The sequence below is a fragment of the Staurois parvus genome, unplaced genomic scaffold (genome assembly GCF_062004578.1).
Source record: "Staurois parvus isolate SC_StPar_1 unplaced genomic scaffold, SC_StPar_1.0 ptg000056l, whole genome shotgun sequence".
Lineage (NCBI taxonomy): Eukaryota > Metazoa > Chordata > Amphibia > Anura > Ranidae > Staurois > Staurois parvus.
This window is the reverse complement of record NW_028317852.1, coordinates 5,746,306-5,765,612: the sequence shown is the minus strand read 5'-3', so window position 1 is coordinate 5,765,612 and position 19,307 is coordinate 5,746,306. Positions and strand designations below refer to the sequence as shown.

General features: G+C 41.4%; 1 protein-coding gene across 4 annotated transcripts in view; it reads left to right on the top strand.

Moving 5' to 3' along the window:
* The first annotated feature begins 14,802 nt into the window (after window positions 1-14,802).
* The window catches only part of KCND3 (potassium voltage-gated channel subfamily D member 3), a 679,189-nt gene continuing 674,684 nt past the window's right edge, over window positions 14,803-19,307 (top strand). The window contains exons 1-2 of one of the 4 annotated variants that reach the window (XM_089668318.1): window positions 14,803-15,526; window positions 16,192-16,514. The gene's annotated coding sequence lies outside the window, so the exon portion shown is untranslated. The other 3 variants (XM_089668314.1, XM_089668317.1, XM_089668316.1) reach the window with 3 other exon arrangements.

Below are 19,307 nucleotides of genomic sequence, written 5' to 3'. Positions count from 1 at the left end.
CATAACTGATCAGCACCATGGCAACTGCAGATCAAACAGAACCTAAGATGTCATATTCTTTGGCTGTAAAGGATAGTAAGGTTTAATTCTACGTTAAACCAGAGTACTCTTGGAACAGTCAAGCCTGCTCAAGCAGAGTAGGCTCAAGAAAGGTAGACTATTTAGAGTTGTCTTGGGATGCACAGGTGGCTTAGAGAGATCAATCTCAGGGAAGAGGGGCAGTTCAGATAGAGCAGCCTCAGGAGAGACAGATGTTTGGGATTGATTAGTCTTGGGACCAGCAGTTTAGGCAAAGTCCTTGAAAGACAGACAGCACTGACATATTTCCTGAATAGATTGGCAAGATGCATAAGCTACTAGAAAGATCAGCAGCACAAACAAGGTCTCAAGTGAGAGTGGCATTAGTGAATTAACCTCCAGCCCAGAGGTCAGGGCAATGGAAATTCTAGGATTAAATTCCGGGTTTAGGACCTATGGAGTGAAATCAATATACAAAACCTACATAGAAGAGGGTGCTAAAAATACTTTTGTTGAGGTTTCTAGAGACCAAAAGCACTGGCATTTCAGAATATCTAGTTTTTCAATTTTCATTTGATAGATCAGTCAATTACTATTATTATACAGAATTTATACAGCACCAAGAATTGAAAAGTGCTTTATAATATAAAGGGAAACATTACAGTAACAATACAAACAAAGATAAGAAAGTTTGGAAGGCCCTGCTTGTGAGAGCTAACATTCTAAAAGAAGGGGGGAAGTGGTAAAAAAAACTGTAAGGGAATGAGTTGATGAAGAAAATAAACGTTTAGCTGTTTGGTTAATTCAAAGTAGGTTCCCTGAAAACATGATTTTTCAGGTCAGGAAGTGCCTAAAGGGAACATTGTAGTGTTGTGGGTTTAAAAAGAAAAAAAAAACTACAAGCTATCTGATATAAAAGTATAAGCCCAAGGAGACATTCAAAAACAAAACATTACCCTGATGCATTACATTTTTATTTGGAGGCATTGCTGAGAGGTAACAAAATCTTACCATAATACTAACATATATACATTGTCAAATATATATATTAAGTGTTAACATGGCAGGAAGTAACAATGGGTCTACCTCTTCCAGACATAGCCAGGGAAGTGAAGCAGCTCAGGCTGTAGAAGTAACAGCTCCTAAGGAGTCTGGGAGATCTCAGGAAACATTACAAAGATATGTAGAATGTGGTGTAATTGAACATATTGCAAAAGATTAGATATAGGAGACAACCTAGAGATGGTTGTCGCAGAAGAAAAGGGGCAGGCTCAGAGTCTATGGGAGGACCTGTTTACTCAAAATGGTCAGGTTTGTAGACATTTTGTGGCATTTGCTGATACAAAAGACAATAAAAGTCACTGCCGTCTTCTTCATGGCCTATGTTATGGTTTGTGTGCAATGAGTTTGCCCAACAAATGCCATCTCTAAAGAAAGACTTGTCGGAAACCCACTACATTTTAAAAGCTAGACACCAGGAAATAGAATCATGGACAGACAGACTTGACCAGGCATGTGTTCAGCTACACCAATCCAAAGAGAGTCAGGCAAGTTTGGTAGACCAAATTGAAAGTGCTCAAAGCCTATATGAAGACACTCATAGCGAATTTAAGCAGCTTAAAAAGAAGTACAAAGAACTTCAGCAGGAATTACACTTTTATAGGCAAGGAAGGAAGTCCCATCTTGAAACTGACTCCCATACTAGAGCTAAAGACAGTAAAGCAGAATTTGTACTTGTTAGATCAGATCAGAAAGTGTTAGAGGAGCAGATAGTAAGGTTAACTGCCCAATTAAACGCTGGTTTCGGGAGTCGGGCCAACTCAGTTAAGCAGGAAACTTATGAGCAAGAATATAAGTACTAGGGTGGTTTACCTGCAATTGACAGTGAAGCAGAGTTAGAATATAGGTCGCCCCCTAGGATTCAAAGGTACTCCCCAGAGCATGCCGAGGAGGAGGACAAGAATTCATACAGGCAGGATAGGAAGTCCCGGGTATCATTCAAAAGTTATGATACACCAAAAGTCATCAAATTTCTAAAAGAAACTGTTTCCATTTTTACTATAAAGGGGTCTCCAGCTATTACTGAGCAACTGGAAACATATGAACACACTTTAGAAATTTTAGGCATTGAGGATAATATTCCAAAAATTTATTTATTGCCATGGGTGTTTGAAGGTAAATATTGACAGTTTTTTCATTCGATGAAGTTCAATGGTAAGTCATGGAGAGAGGTAAAACATAGATGTCACATGGAGTTTGGGCTAAGCTCCATGACTATTTAGCAATAGATTCCTGTACAGAAACCCTGGACACTGACTTTTTGGAAGAACAACTGTTATCTCCCTACACGTTTATGATGAAAAATACTGTAAACAGTTGCCCTGTGTATATTGTGGGAACTCGCTTCAACGTGGTAGAGATTTCAAACACAAACAGGTACTCGCTTTCTTTTTCAGGGCCTTTTTAGCCCACTTTTATTTAAATAAAAGTTCAAACATAATGCTTCCCACGCAGGGGTATCCACCAACAAAACAAAGATTCAGCCTCCTGGCTTACACACAGTTCAATTTCTGTCTCCTGCAGACTCTTCCCAAATTATAGCCCCTAGCACACAGCTAGTCTGGCTTCCACCTCCCCTAGGTGAAGCCCACCTGACTCCTATCTGCTGGGGTGGAGCCCTGCTGACTCCTAGCTGCCGGGGTGGAGCCCAGAACCCTGGTCCTGACTCTCTCTAAAGGCCTGCACACACCTGTGCAATCAGTCTCCTGGCCTATCCCAAAACCTGGTCCCAGGATTGGAGATTTCATCCCTCCCAGATCTCTTTGAAATCTCCAGGCTCCAGATCCCAAAACAGACCTTACAAACAAAGGAGGAAAGTGAAAAGCCACTTTCCTCCGTATCAAACACTTACCCTGGAGCCCCTCAACCTGCCTTGTTGAGAATCCAGGGTGACAGATCGCCACACTGTCACAATATGTAGATAGTTGTTCCTATCATTCCAAGGACGGAAAACAGCTCCAACTAGTAGTAGGTATCGGGATTGTAACCTCGATTTCTGGGGGATGCAGACTTGGACCAAAAAGCAGCCAAGTTGCTGAACTCACCGCAATCCTGAAAGCTGTTGAGATGGCCATTTATTACAATATTAAAGAATTTGCCATTATAACTGATTTCAATTACGTTAGGAATAGTTTTGTAGAATATTTTCCCAAAACTATATGACAAAAAGCAACAATAAACCTGTAAAACATGGTTAGTTATTCTGTCAAATAGACCAGCTAGTGAGGTCAAATGAAGTAACCCTTATTTCAAGAAGACCAAAGGCCACTCCAAAGTTCTAGGTGCAGAAAAAGAAGGGAATGATTTGGCTGATTCCCTAGCCAGGGAAGAAGGGGCAAAAAAAGCAGAATTACTAGATATAGACCATCTATTAGGCACAATACAGACAGAAGCTATCACTAGGCAACAAGCTAGAACAGCAAGTGATGCTAATGTGGTACAGTGGAATCAAGTGTCTTCTAGTGAGGATTTAATTACTGCCCATAAGAAGACCGAATAATTGCCATATTTTATAGACATTTAGAAGATCCCAACCAAAATCCCATTAATCAAGAACATTGTGCTGGGAAAGATGATTTAGGTCTTTTAATTAAATCCAAATCCCAATTTTCATTGCATCAGGGACTGTTGATACGAACCTCAAAAGGTGGTATCCAACAATGGTTCATCCTGCTTAAATTTAGAGGTCTAATGTTGCCCATGACACTCCTACTTCTGGGCATCACGGAGAAAAGATCACATATGAGATCCTTCCGGATTATGCTTACTGGCCTCATGTTATGTGATATGAAGGCTGCCTAATATGCCCCCAATTTCTGCCTACTGCACCAACCCATACAGCACCTCTACAGAAAAGGAGGATCTGTATGCCTTGTTCAGACCTTCAAATGAAATTTATTGGACCTGTAACTAAATCTTCACAAATAAATCAATATATTCTATCAGCTATATGTTTATTTACAAAGTATGTCGAATGTACTCCAGCACCGAACAACAGCTCCGACCAGATGCCCCGAACAAGAGACCAACCATCGAGAATCGATCCAGAGAAGGAGACCTGCATATCCAGAGAAGGAGACCTGCATACAAGACCGTCCCGAGGACCCGCCGTGTGGAAGATCCTGTGGACACTAATATGGATGTGCATGCCAGGCCGGCCTCATCACCAGATCTTCATCAGGGATTCTCATCCAAGAAGTACCCAGATTCAGCTTAATTGACATCACCCAAAAAGTTTGCATCAGCGTTGATACAAAGACCTACACAGAGAGTAACTACAACCCACAAAACATCCAATCTCCAGAAATCAAAGAATGGTACACAATGCACCTAAAAATGGCACACGCTTGAGTTGAGGACATCCTAATCCAAGCTTGCAAACCATTTGTTTCGGTAGCTACGGCTCATGAGAAAAGACCAAAGAGGTTAATTGGAGAACTGATAGCCGGACATATCTTCACAGTCTTAGGAACCATTGTTTCTACCACTATATCTGCTGCTAATTCCTTGTCAGTAAAGACTCTCACAACTGAAATCGAACGTCTACAAATGAGTATAAAAGCAATTCACCATGAACTTGAAAAGCAGAAAGTGAGGTTAATGGACTTGCTTGCTGTTGTCAATGACCGTGGTGACTGTTAATGTCAGGGCTCCAGGGTATGACCAGAGGTATGTGAACTGACGCAGGGAAACGCAGGCTTCAGATATGATATAAACAATATAATTTATTAACACTAACAATACATAAACGCAGTGCAATACTAAAACATAACACAGTGCAAACGAACCAAACCAAACCACCCACAAATAATACATACAATGCAACCGTCGTCAGACAGGCCGGGTCAATAACAATCGGGCAGGTAGGAACAGGGAGTCAGGCAGAGAATGGTCGGGGTCACAAGCCAGGGATCAAACAGGAGAAGTCAGCAGAGGTCCGGATCAGGCAGGGTCAGCAACGAATCAGTCAGACAGAGACAGGAACAGGGACAGGGACAGGAATGCAGGTAACAAGATACAGGGCCCAGGAAAAACACACACCAAGGCAGAGACTGCAGGTCTGGCCATCCCTTAAATACACCTACATGATCAGTTTCAGGTGTTTGGCTGGCTGCAGGGTTGAGTCTCTGATTGCTGGGAGCACCCGCTGGCCAGCCCTGATACTATAGCCCACAAGGCAGGTGAGTCCCACCATTACTGGCAAGTCCATTCCTGACAGTTACCATGCATTCAGAACTGATCACCCGTTCCATAGACTTACACCAAACTCATGAATTGTTCAAGAGAGAGCTACTGTTCATCCAGGAACCCATACTCTTCTATACTTTAGCCTTCCTGAATTAAATACAGAATGGAATAAATGACCTTTCTCATGGATACAGTACATACCGCTATACTTTGTGTCCACCAAGATGGTCAGAAGCCTGCTCCATTGGGTCAGTGAAGGTAAAGTGGAGGACTTTCAAATCAATTTGACCTTTGAAATGGGAAGTGCAATGCCCCTCTATATTAATCCAGATGATCTCGAAGTTTGCTTTCTGTTGACCATACCCTATGTCTCCTTTCAGATTAAGACAATCCATAATGTTCGAACATGGAAAGAAGATATACATGTACAGATTAAAACTCCTGACTTGATTGCATATCAACCTTGGGGTGCCAGATTTGTATGCCATCCCTATCCTGGTGTCACACGCCGACTGACGGTAGCCTCTAGCGGCCCACTGGCCGGAGTCCCTCAGGGCTCAGAGTCTAAGCCTCAGTCTGCTGGTTCACCAGAGCCCCTGATGGTGGGGATGGACTTGAAGCAGCCTGAGACCAGGTCGTGACCCCCGAGTAACACCAGCTGTGGTAAAGGCAGCCGCCAATGGCATAGAGCAGGTAGGAGCCAGATGTGAGGAGGTATAGCGAGGTCAGACAGGCCGGGTTGGTAACAGCGGAGCAGACGGTACAGATCAGCAGGCAAAGAATAGTCAGGTCACAAGCCGGGTTCAGCAACAGGAGGTCAGGCACTGGGAGAAGGCAGAGAATGGTCAGGATGAGCCAAGGGTCAGGACTGGAGAGAGCAACGGTATCAGGATCAGGCTGGGTCGGCAACAAGACAATCAGGAAGACAGGGCATACAGGAACACAGGAACAAGGAAGTAAGACCATAAGGCGATTTTGAGATGCACAGGGCTGGTTTAAATAGGCCGCCCTGTGCTCTCATTGGGTGACAGGCGCGCACCCGCAATCTCGAGTGCGCATGCGCGCCTGCCGCTGTGATCGCCCAAGTCCCAGCGCTCGCCGACTAGTATGAGTTGGAGATCTGCGCATGCGCGCACCTCCGAGCGTCCGGGATCCCTGACACCTAAATGAATGCACCCATTTCAAAGACATTAACTTCCAATGTAATGGAAATCCATTTGTATATGATGCAACCCATGCACTATGTGGAATATAACAAACATGGTTCTGAAAGATGTGAAGTAAAAATGCAAAAAGCCACAGATCCATCAAAAGTACAGGCGATTGGGTTGTCAGCACAACCTTAAAGAACATGAGCATGTTTTATGCTTTGCCTGCTACAGTATCCATCATAAAGGTACCATCCAACGCCAGAATCACCATCAGGAAAACCACCCTTTATCCAGTAGGAACTGAGGTATTGGAAGGATAAGTAGAAATGAAAGTGTCAATATCTTCCAACATCAAGAAATACCAATGAATCCAGATTTAAAATTTTACTGGAATATGAACCCAACCACACAATCCAGGTGACTATTAAGAAAGACAACTTGTCAATTGAAAACTTTGATTATTCTGAAGACAACCGCATATTATTGGACAGTAGATCTTATTCTCCACCAACGGATATAATCATTTTCATCTTTTATTGGACTATTAATATTGTGGTTGACGATGTTGACAATCCACATTGTGAAGGTATCACGAGAAGTTCACAGACAAATACCAACTGTTTTGAGACTTGTCAGTGGAGGATGTCAACAGCCATTATAATCAAAACCATGTTAACAAGTTGCTATACAATATATGCCCTCACATATCTGTATATCAAAAAGGGGAATATGTCGTGGGTTTTATAAGAAAAAAAAAATTCATAAGCTGTCTGATATAAAAGTATAAGCCCAAGGAGACACTGAAAAGCACCACATTACCCCGACGCATTACAGTAGAAGGTTATTCAGACAGATTAAGGTAGGGGTTCCAGAGGATGGGAAAGGCTCTGGAAAATTCAAGGAAGTGAGCAGGAGGACTTGGGAGGAGTGACGAAGACAGTTAGGGTAACATTTTGAGATGAAGTTGATGATGTAGTTTGGAGCAGAGCTGAGAATGGCTTTGTATTTTGTTCTTAATGTTTTGAATTTTATGTGCTGGGCAAGAGGAAGGATACAGATGGGGTAGTGGACACTGAGCTGTTGGTAAGGTGGATGAGTCTGGCAGCAGCCTTCATTAAGGACTGAAGGAGCAGATAGTTTGTGTAGAGGTAGGCCAACAAGGAGGAAGTCAACGTGAGAGATAACAAGGAGTGAATTAGTAGCTTGATGGTGTTAGTTAAGAAGGGGAGAATTTTGGAAATTTTACAAAAGTCAAGGCAACAAGGTTTGGACAATGATTGGATGCTGTGCTGAAATCACAATTCAGAGCCCAGAATTACACCTAGCACTCGACATGAGGGAAGTGACTAAGAGTTGTGTTATTGATCTCCATGGAAATGTCAAGGATGGGGGCAATGAGGAATAGGGGAAATAAACAGCCTAGATCAGGGGCTGTTGTCATAGGTAATTGAGCTGTTGTTGGAAGCTTTGAGTGCTATACTAAAGTGACTCTACCATTGAAATACTGGGATACAGTGGCTAGAAGCTTGAGGTGCTGTGTTTCCATATTAGAATATTTATAGTGTTGGAGTGTAGAAGACATTGTTAAGAGTGTGAGGAAGATGGTTGGAAATATTGCATACTAAGTAGCAACAGCAGGGGATAAGGACAACTGGATTGTAAGTGGGGCCGTGGGATAAGCAACTTGTTTGTTAATTAGGGCTGAAATGTACCTGAATTGAAAATCATCTGAAGTGATATTTAAGCTCCATTCACACTTGTGCGATTTTTATTGCAACTTTACAGTGCGACTTAATGTGACTTTGAAGCAACTTTGATACGACCTTGGAGTGCAACTTTGGTGCAATTTTGGCTTTGGTTTTGACTAAGGATGATTGTTTGCGCACTACAAAGTCATACACAAGCCGCATGTATATCAATCCGGTGCAACTTTCGTTAGCCTTTGGAGAGTTTAAATTGAAGTCTATGGCCCTCAAGTTGCATGAAAGTTGGAGCAAAGTAGTGCAGGAACAACTTGAAGTTGCACAGATATAAATGGTACTCATTGGGAAACATGGGGTGCGACTTGTCATGCTACTTTGGACTAAAGGTTTTTTTTTATTTAGTTAGTTACAAACATGTCACACTTACCTGTTCTGTACAATGGTTTTGTTCACTACAATGTTCACCACGCAGGAATACAAACTTAATAGAGGTTTTAACCCCTCACCACTTGAAATTAAAACAAGAGTTGGTCTTATATACACATTATTAGACTCCTAAATTATTTGATTCACTAAAGATAAAAAAACAGCATATTCTACATGGTTCCCAAGTAGTAATGAAAACATCCTTTAAATAAGATCCATGCTAAATTCAGAGCCCTTGACATAAACAAGAACTGATGCAGGTGATCACAGAGATAAGCAAGCTCATAGAACATCCCTCAATATAGTTTCTTGAGTCGGAGTCATTTAGGCCTTGGCATTATATTATTATATTATGAATTACATACAGGATTTCTGTTTGCAATGTGTGACTTAAAGGAGAAGTATGGCTAAATATTTTTTGGCCATTCGTCTCCTGAGGAGCACAGGAGCACACTTAGTTCTGCACTCCTGTGTCCAGATTCAGTATCTAAAACCCACTATCGGCTGACATTACAGAGCCAATAATGTTGGGATCTGCCCAGGTGCCTGAATGGCAGCTGGCTCAGCCTCTCAGTGGGCTACTGAGAAACTGAACCAGCAGCTCCCGCCCCCTCTACAGCCCGGCGCTCTAGTGAGAGCTGCAGGGGCAGAGCACAGAACAGTGACTAACAGTCACCAGCTATGTGCTCACTGAGGACTGAGAACTGAGTGATAAGTGACCTTTGATCACTCATTTCTTGGTGTAGAGCCAGTGGGGGGGGGGGGGGGGACAGCTGCTGCATTGGATTGATTCTGCAGCCATCTAGGTGAGTATGTATGCTTTTTTTTTAACTCTTACATCTCTTTTCAGTGACAACCTAAACTGATTATACATAAACACCAGAAGAGGGCAACCTGTTCATTGTGAGAAGGCGAATATAAAACAAAAAATATGCAGAAACTAACAGGTAAAACAATAGGAACAGTAAATCATATAGAATAATGTCAGAGGATAATAGAAGAGAATGTGCAATGACAAATAAATGCCTAAACACAGGTGGAACTGAAAAGGCAGTGGTCACAATAAACTAATTCTTAATCTTATTACACACACTTAAAGGATAAGTTCACTTTTTAACAAAAACAATAATGAATGCACATTTTTTTGCAGGTATAAAAATGTTCATTTATTATTTTTTGTTTCTGGAGCCTCTAAAACATTTCACCAGTGATCAGCAGATCACTGGTGCCATGCTGGTCTTCTGCACACCTGTCAGTGTATCTGTATGCCCTTACATCATATGGGCAAACAGATACTTACTGACCGGAAGATTCAATGAACTACCACAGTGCTGTGGTAGTTTATTGAGAACTACAGGCTGACAGCAGCAAAGACTGTAGGAACTTGTAGTGTTCTCATTCACACAATACTGTTTCAATATTGCATTTTTTAAAAATTTTGACAACTAGTGGGGCTAGCTGTCACAACAGAGGATCAGGGGGTGTGGGGGCCTGAATATGGGTTTAACATGTAACATGGTGAAATCTTTTAAAGTGGTTCTAAAGACTGAAGGTTTTTTTTTTTAACCTTCATGCATTCTATGCATGACAGTAAAAATCATTCAGTATGCAGCTCCCTAATACTTACCAGAGCATCATCATGATCCAGCGCTGTGAACTGGAGCCTTGGCTCTCCTGGTTCTCTCTCTCCTCCTTGGTTGAGACACATTGGCTCCTACTGCTGTCAATCAAAGCCAGTGAGGAGGGAGTGGAGGGCGAAGCCAAGCCCCATTCTGTGTGTCCTGTGGACACACAAATCAGGGCTCGGCAGCGAGCATGCATGAGTGCCCCCAGAGCAAGCACCTTGCTATAGGGGTACACAGAGAAGAGGAGGAGTCAGTAGCGCCAACAGGAGGATCGGGTCTGCTCTGTGCAAAGTAAGTATAACATGTTTGTTATTTCAAAAAAGATTTACCTTTAACATCGCTTTAATCACAAAGTAAGGTGAAACCAAGTCTAACCAATGAGATAGTGATTGGAAAGGTAAGGTAGGAACAAAACAAAGCTGGGGCTTAGGATTATATCATAAATTGACATGTAGATAGGATCCAGATAGCTTGCAATTGCCTTACGTAGATGTTGCAGGGCACCATGGTGTATCAGCCGAAACTAATACTGTCCAGTGCACGACTAGTGGCCCAAGACCAACATTTCCCATCCATCTGGCACACAGTTAAATCCCTCTTCCCTGGGTGTACTCACACATTTGGACCAAGACAGGAAGCTTTGCACCAATAACACACACAGTTCACTCCATTCCCTAGGTATTGGCTGTAATAAGCACTTCTCTAGATATTCACTTGGAGGCTCATAGTGGTAAAGAAACTATTTAACTGACTTGAGTTCAGTTCAGAGCTCAAATGAAATAAAACAGTCCACATAATGGCAAAAGCATAGTCCAAATATTGCCTTGAAATACATAGTATTGTAGCAGTCAAGAGGCATGAGTTGTCTGGTGGCTCATTGTCAGGAATCCAACCGCGGTAGCCTCTAGCACTCCACAGACCGGAATCCCCCAAGGCGCGGAATCTAAGCTCCAACCTGCTTGTTCACCAGAGCCCCTGATGGTGGGGATGGACTTGGAGCAGGCCGAGACCAGGTCGCGGCCCCTGGGTTCACCCAGCTGTGGTAGAGGCACCGTTGAAGGTGTATAGCGGTTAAGAGTCTGATGTGAGGAGGTAACTGAAGCAGCGTTGGGCAGACCAGGTCAGTAACAGTGGTGGCAGTGTAGTACAGAATCAGCAGGCAGAGGGATAAACAGGTCACAAGCCGGGTTCGTCAGCAGGAGGTCAGAGTGTATGGGGTTAAACAGGAGAATGGTCAGACAAAGCCAGGGATCAGAGCAGGAGACGGACAGCAAATCAGGATCAGGCAGGGTTGGCAACAAACAATCTACTCACAGGAACTCAGGAACACAGATAAGACCATACGACACATGAGCATTGCAAGAGCTGGGTTTAAACAGCCTGCCCGACTCCTGACAGGCGCTCCTGGGTCCTAGTGCTTGCCGGTGCCGTCATTGGTGACAGGAACAAAGAAACTTAATTATGAGCATGACCTAATCAAACTTTTATATTGGCACGTATTTCCATGAGGTATTAGACACCATTAGACACCAGGGCATCAGATCAGAAGGCCACACTAACACTAGAAGGCAATTGAAAATGTAACGACTAGTGATCAAATCCCTGTAACAGTCTTTGAATTTTTGATAAACTGGATTTGTCTCCCTTGTTACTCTGAACAAGTGGGAAACCTGGAGGAATTCCCACACAAACTAATTATACAGCTCCATGTGTTTCTTCTCAATATTATCAAACATATCCTCTGACAAGAAAGGAAACTCCATCCTATACTTCATCCTTATATAAACAGCAAGGAAACCCTGCAACTGGGCTATCCCAGTTAGACTCCAGTTATTGGCTTCCCCTGGTGGCAGAAAAGAATAGCTAGCCTAAGAAAGGGTAACCAGTGGTCCGGGGTCATCTACATAGTGGGGCACAGGGATTAACCACACATTCCTCAAGGTTTCTGGACTCACATTTGCAGGCTTGATAACAGCTATCACATTGCCAACCTCTGCCTCAGATGTGCAACAAGGCTCCACAGTCTTGGCACTCACCATAATCTCCTTCCATACCACAGCTTCTGCCTTGGACTCCTAAGGCAGTCACTGGTCTTGACCTTCAGCTCCACTATTCCAACCTCAACTGCTGTGGGGGAAGCAGCCTAGACCACATCCACCTCTTCACAACTCTTGGCTCACATTGGTGTAATGGAGTGTGTACCAGGCAGGGGTCCAGCAGAGCACTCAAGCGTTGCAGATAGCACCATCTCCTCTGCTTAGTAGGCATTGACCAGACTCTCTTTGGATAGGGGGTCTAATGTATAATGTATAAAATGTATAACCCAAATATTTGTTCAATTACAAAGCATTGTGCATCGACTAATTCTGGGTTAAGGGTGTGCAAAAGTAAGTGTACTCCTGTGACCAACAAGAGAAGTTACTTCAAAATAGGAGTAAAGGGGAAATCTTATCATTTGAACACTTGTTCTAATGACAACTTCTTAGGAAGGGACTTAAGTTGGGTGTACATGTATCGAAATTCGGTCGGTTCAGCTGGAACCGAATGAATCTCCAATTTGTTTCAACCCTATCTGTTCAACAGAAGCTGACCATTAGACTGGCTTCTGTTGAATGTTACTGCTGGAAAACCAGCATTCGATCAGCTGCTGCAGCGCAGATCAGTGTATTCTGAAGGTGGAAAGGGAGGAGACTCATGCATACACATTGCTTGTGTGACATACATGTAAGATATGTAATTGTCAAGCATTACAACAATACAACATTATTAATCCAATTCAAAATAATTTTTGCCTGCTTTTGCTAACTACTATATGCAAAAAAGATACTACCTTAAATAAAACTACCAGTTAAATATTGTCCTACTTTTTGAAAACCCATGCATAGCATTTTACTGATTTTACTTTGGCCACTGACCTACTCAAGCTATTCCGCCTGATACATGTAAAACAGGGTGTTTAGACACTAATTTTATGCTATAAAAGATGCTATAAAACCATACTGGAGCAAATCCTTAAGGGCAAAGTCCAGTAACCCATAGCAACCAAGCAATATTTGCTATACTAAAGTCAATATAGTGTAGTTGAATTTTGACTGGTTGCTATTAGAGATCTGATATTGCAGACCTGCTGGTTGTTGGTCACATCCTGTTCACTCACCTCCATCCCTATCATAAATATGGAGGCCTCTTGATCTTCTAATATATCTATAACAAGGGAAGCTGGTCAAGTGTGAACATACCTGTATATCTCTGGTATTTTCTGCAGTTTTCTAGTTGCTATTGGCATTGCACTTTGCTCTTAGCTCTTTGCTCCTTGCACTCTTTAATTAAATAAGCCTGTCCTTTCCGAGGTAAAGATTTTCCATGCTGAAAATCCTCTCTTTCTGTTCACTGATCCCATTTTTTTCCCATATACTCGCACAGCAAGGAAAAATGGAAATAACCTCTCTGCTCATTTTTAAGCACTTGCATCCACAATCCAAAAAATAACTGTTTGTGACTCTCATATCTGTAATAATGGCCTCTCTGTAAAGCCTGAAAAAAATCTGTAGGCTATTAATTAGTCAGCATCACCTGTTTAAGATATGATGGTTTCATCTACAATGTTGTGTGATATTATTAGACAACCTATCACCTAGACCACCTATCTGGGCTATTTCCTACCACATTGTCAGTCATTTGTTAATTAGCGGTATTATTTGTTACCTCTATTTCTTTCTTTAAAATGTGAAATTGTCATAACATAGTCACATGTTGCATACGGGCGTAGCAATTGGTTAACATAAGGGTGACCACATGCTGGCATTAATCTGGTACACCCCTAACGTCAAGGGTAATATGTTCTGAATAGCTATTCAGAATAAAACAATGTTTTAAAAGGCATGATTGATATTAATGTGTCCTACTCTTCAAAAGCCCCAACGTGATATCTTTAAATCCCTGCAATTCTTTTTTTAGAACAAGCTAATTATGTGCTTGGCACTTTATAAAAATACCATTGAGATTCAGGATTGCAAAGAATGACAACACAATAAAATGGTTTGGATAAGACCTGTCTGTGCCTCAAAATGGATACATTCTAATTGGTATTCTGGAAATGAATAGCTGGTGACCCAGAGTGTTTCACACACAAATAACCACCCAGTGTAAGTTACATGCAAATCTACTGAGCTGTGTAGACGCGTTTAACCCTTTTAAAAGCTGAGTTCCCGGTAATCCTCTGTTTACTTCCTGAACTGAGTTAATGCAGGAGATTTTAAACTCCCTCTGAGCTCCTGAAATGAAACTGTGCAGCGTTTCTCCGACATCCACTGTTTTATACATAAAATAAGAATAGTATTTTTAGACACAGCTTTGTTAAACGGAAACGCGCCATATCGAAGCATGCTTTTCATGTACGAAGGAATAGTTAATGAACCTTTAACACAGTGATTAGTGCCTTGAAACACATTTGTGCATTTGCTGTAAACTCCCCCCTCCCTTCTTCCAGAAAGCAAAGAAGCAATTGACTAATGGTGCTGTTTGACTATGCCAGGGAATGCAAATCATTGCTTAGTTGTCATGACACATCACTGTTTCGCACGTTAGCAGAACAGCGCTCGACACAAGTCACCGACAAGGGTTAAACAGAATATTTATATGGTTCGGTTTTTTTTTTTGAGTGCGTGAAGCGTAGTCGAACGCTTGGGGGTTAATATCTCCATCGACACAAAAGCCTCCTATCTGTCTAATCCTAGTGAGCATGGGAGGTCTGTTCATCAAGCAGTTGATCTGTATCACAGCATCACCTCTGAGATATAGGACAGTGTAAGAACCTAAAAATAGCCGCACACACACACACACAACTCGCACACAAAAAAAAAAAAAGCAACCTTGAAGTCATCAGGAGGATGAGCCAAAGAGGGAGAAAAAAAATCAGCAAGCCTGCTTTCCTCTACAGTCTCTGGACCTGTTACATGCTTGTGCTGAATTTAATGTAAAAGCACAGGAGTCTGCTTCTTCAGCATGTGAGGAAATATTAGATCTACATTCTGCTAGAGAGCAGGGCGCCACCTGCCTTTTAATTCCTATTATTCTCTGCAGGAGCCACATAGAGAGAGAGAGAAAAGGAGAAAAGATGATAATTATTAAACCTGCTAGTACGGGAGGTGATGCTGCCTGGACTATGTCACGGTTACCAACTGGCCACATTCAAACCATGAGACTATTCCCTGTTGACTGTATGGATGCTCATCGAGGACTTGCTGAACCTATGCCTGTGCCTGGTCCTGCTTCTCTTCCTACCTGCTTCCTCTAGGATCTGCACTTCCTACAGCTTGGAAATAGTAGATTCCAAATATTGAGACTTCTCCGTAAGGTAAGAAGACGATGTTTCCAAATAAGGGAAAGAAGCTGCTTGTGACTGTTTTTCATTACCCTTGACAGATGAGAACTGACATTTCCTATCTCCACATGAAAGATTGCCTAGTTGGGGAAACCTCAAACTGATCACTTTTCTTTTGAACTGCAAGCTTCTCTTCCCCAACATGTGAAGCAAGGTGAGAAGCAAGGGATAGACAGATGGATGTGAGGATGGGGGGGGGGGGGGGAGCTAAGGAGATTTATTAAAACAGTCTGTGGGGAAAACCTTGTTTGAAACAAGTATTTATTGCTTTTACTTTACTTTGCAAACTAGCTTTATTACCGAAACCGCAAGGCAACCCATACAAGCTAAAAACTAGAAGAAAAGGGTCTTTTAATTAAGTGAACCCATGGTGCTATACAGGCAAAAAATAAAAAAAAGCATTTTCATCTATTTCTAAAGGAAAGCAGTGTGATGCTCTTTGTGATTAGTAAGTCCTAGGTTGTGTGAATGAGACTTCTAACCCTTTCGAAGGTATAATAGAATGGACAGCTGTGTGGGGAAGTTTTCAGTCTTCTAGCGCTGAGCCCCCATTAGCATGCAGTGTCAGATGTGTTGTGTGTTTAATGATTGCATTTGGTGGTGTGCCTCCTAGCTCACATCTCTCTGTTGTTTTACAGCACAGGGGCAGCGAGAAAGCGAGGGAGGAAAAAAAAAAGACTTCCAGCAAGCCTTGCTTCATCTTCCGAAAGCTGGGTACCATTTCCAGCGGCGGCGAGGGGGGCAAAGATTCTGTTCGGATTGGATTAGATCAAGCTCACAAGTGATGTGCACAGCCTGGACATCAGAATACTAAGAGGCTGGAGGTGTGGCACCTCTGACTTCCACTTTTCTCTGCCTGATTTTCTTTCCTTTTGCAAAAGAAAGGGTATTTAAAAATAGCTTGACTTCCTGCAAGCATTATTTTTCTAATTTCTAAAGTGATGCCTGCTTCATAGTTAAGGTAAGGATATAATTGGGTTTTTTTTTTCAGTTGCTTGACTACTAGTTGACTGTTCAAGTGAGGGAAGTTTTAAATGTGTGTATGCTTTAGCCTGTTGCTGATCACAATTACATTGTGATTTCCCTTTCAGACTTGCTTGGCAATCACCGGTTACATGGATACCAATTTCATAAGGCTTTATTTTTATGCAAACTAAGGAGCATATAAGGAATAAGTGGTTGCTGCACGCTATAAAATTGCTTAGTTGGAATGGAGCAGAAGAAAAAATCTGTTTATGATTGCAGGTTATTAATAGAAAGTGTATGATTAGGGTTAACCTAGGAGAAAAAAAAGCACAGAGCTAGAACAGGTAACTGATCTTTTGCTGTATTAACCCTGTAGGGCCTGATGGCCTGGGTGGCGTAGTAATTCCTGGGAAGAACAGGTTAATTTAGCACGGAATTATCATTTTGTTTTAGATTTATTTGGCTGTTTAGGTTTCAATAAGGATTTGCGAAGAATAGGAAGAAATTACTTATCAAAATCCTCTTGTTTGATAAAAGAGCATTAACAGCCATTTAATAAGATTGACATTCTGCATGGGAGTTAATGACATGCAAATCACAGTGTATTGCAATCACTTTTGTTTGTGGTACATAGAACACTGTGTTAAGAGACATTCTTTTTGTTAGTATCACCATTGTGCGTAGTATTTCATGCAGTACAGTGAACCAAGCTTTATAAATTATCTTTTAAAAGTAATACATGTTGATAATGATAGCCTTTTGTAGGTGATATTCTTTTAGGAATGACAAATTCAGCAATGGCGATATAAAGTATGTATCGTTGTGATGGAAGCACCATAAATGTGTTTTGTTATGGGTTAGTAATACTGAAAAATGAAATGCTAATTTTTTTGCTCCATAAGTTCTAATGATGATCATATGAATAACTATGTTTATAGGCTATAATGTAATTGTCACGGTCCCCAGTTACCATTGTTCTCCATTATCCTTAATTGCAGAAAAAGTGCTACTGGTGATGGCACAATGAAAAGGGAGTGAGAAGTGAGAGACACTAAATTCTAATTAACTGGTTTTTCAAACCATAATTAAGACTGTGAAGTCATCCTCTTCCCCCTCCTCCTCTGCCATTGCTTCAACAGTTCATGATCATGACTTCATCTTCAACACTTGGATGTCATGTGTGATGTCATCAAATGCCATCAGAGCAGAGTAATTACAGTTGTGGACAAAACCTTCCAATTCATTTTTAACTCTTGCAGAAAGGATTGTAAACATTTTCCTTGTGACTTTTCAAATGTATTTTATGTGCTCATAAAACTGTAAGATTAAACTTTGGAAACCAAACTCATATTCAAATTTTTCACAGTTGGCATTTGTATACATAGGTCTTGATGGACCTATTACTGACTTCTCTCTTTTACATTTTGTCTGCTAAATTGATGGCTAGCTGGATCATTTCCTTACTGTGAACACTCTGCTTTACATATCGGATGAACATGCCTATTAGTTTTAAAGCTTCATCACTGCAATAACATAACAATGAATGAACAAATTCTGATATGACCTTTCATTGTGTTAAAGATAGTCACGCCTGGTAAATGTTAACTTAGGAAGTAGTCTGTTTCACATCTTATGTCATAAAGCTAAGACATACGTTTATTTCTAGAAAAAGAATAATTTTGTTGGAATTATATATTTTGAAGGAAACAAATCACTGCACTGTTTCACAGTGTTTGACTTACTGCCAAGTAAATGGTTAAAGACCTGTTTCAACTTCACAGAAAAGTCTTCTCAATGGGCCTCTTCCTGCAATCCCATAAACATTGATATTCCATTTTAAGCTATGTTCACTTTCCTCTACAATCCTAGAATGGGTTGATATGTCCAGTGAAGCTCAGGTGTGCATGTGTGTTTATATGTACAATATAATTTATATGGATACACACACACACACAACATATATGGTGAACCCGTACGTTATCAGCTTTTAAGCAAAGATGGGAGAATCAACATTTCTGATGTCTAAAAACATATTTTCTAAACAAATCATAAGATTTTGTTGCATGGTGAAATGTACTTTGAGATTAGCCATCAAATTGGCTTTCCTTACTTTTGAGTATGAAGAATGTTTGTAATGGTGAATAACACCACATGACAAAAAAGCTCCTAGTGGATCGTTACCACAGTGTCTAATTTTATCTTTATTTTAACCTGGTAATCCTTCCAGTAACATCGTTCCTGTCCTAGAGTGACAACGCTCACTCTGCATCTATGGAGCAGCAGCAGCATTGTAACCATGGGGCAGGAAGTGTGTTTGGGCTAATGAACACCCTCCTCCCTAGCTTCATAATGCAAGAAAGAATGTTCTGTAGTCAACAGAGGAGAATTGGCCAGGGCTGAGAACACTAATTGAGATAACATCATAGAGTGCCCAGGACACAAGACATCAAAACACTTGCAATTATCAAACAGGTATAACAAATAAACTGGTATATTAAATTGACCAAAAGGGGAAATAAGAGAAGTTCATTATTGCGATTTACATAGAACTAACACCAGGCCATTAGTGCACTAAGGTGAAATCCATTGTGAATGGCACCCGTACACACCTGTGTCACAGAACACCACAATGGGTGGCAAAGCAACACAGTGTGCTGCTCTAGCATAAATGGCCCAGGAGCAATTTTTGATCCATTGCAGTGTCTTAAGCAGCACGTTCTAAGGTATGGGCTGGCTTAATGCAACACGCATTAACACACCACCATAGTATAAATGGGCCCAAAGGGTT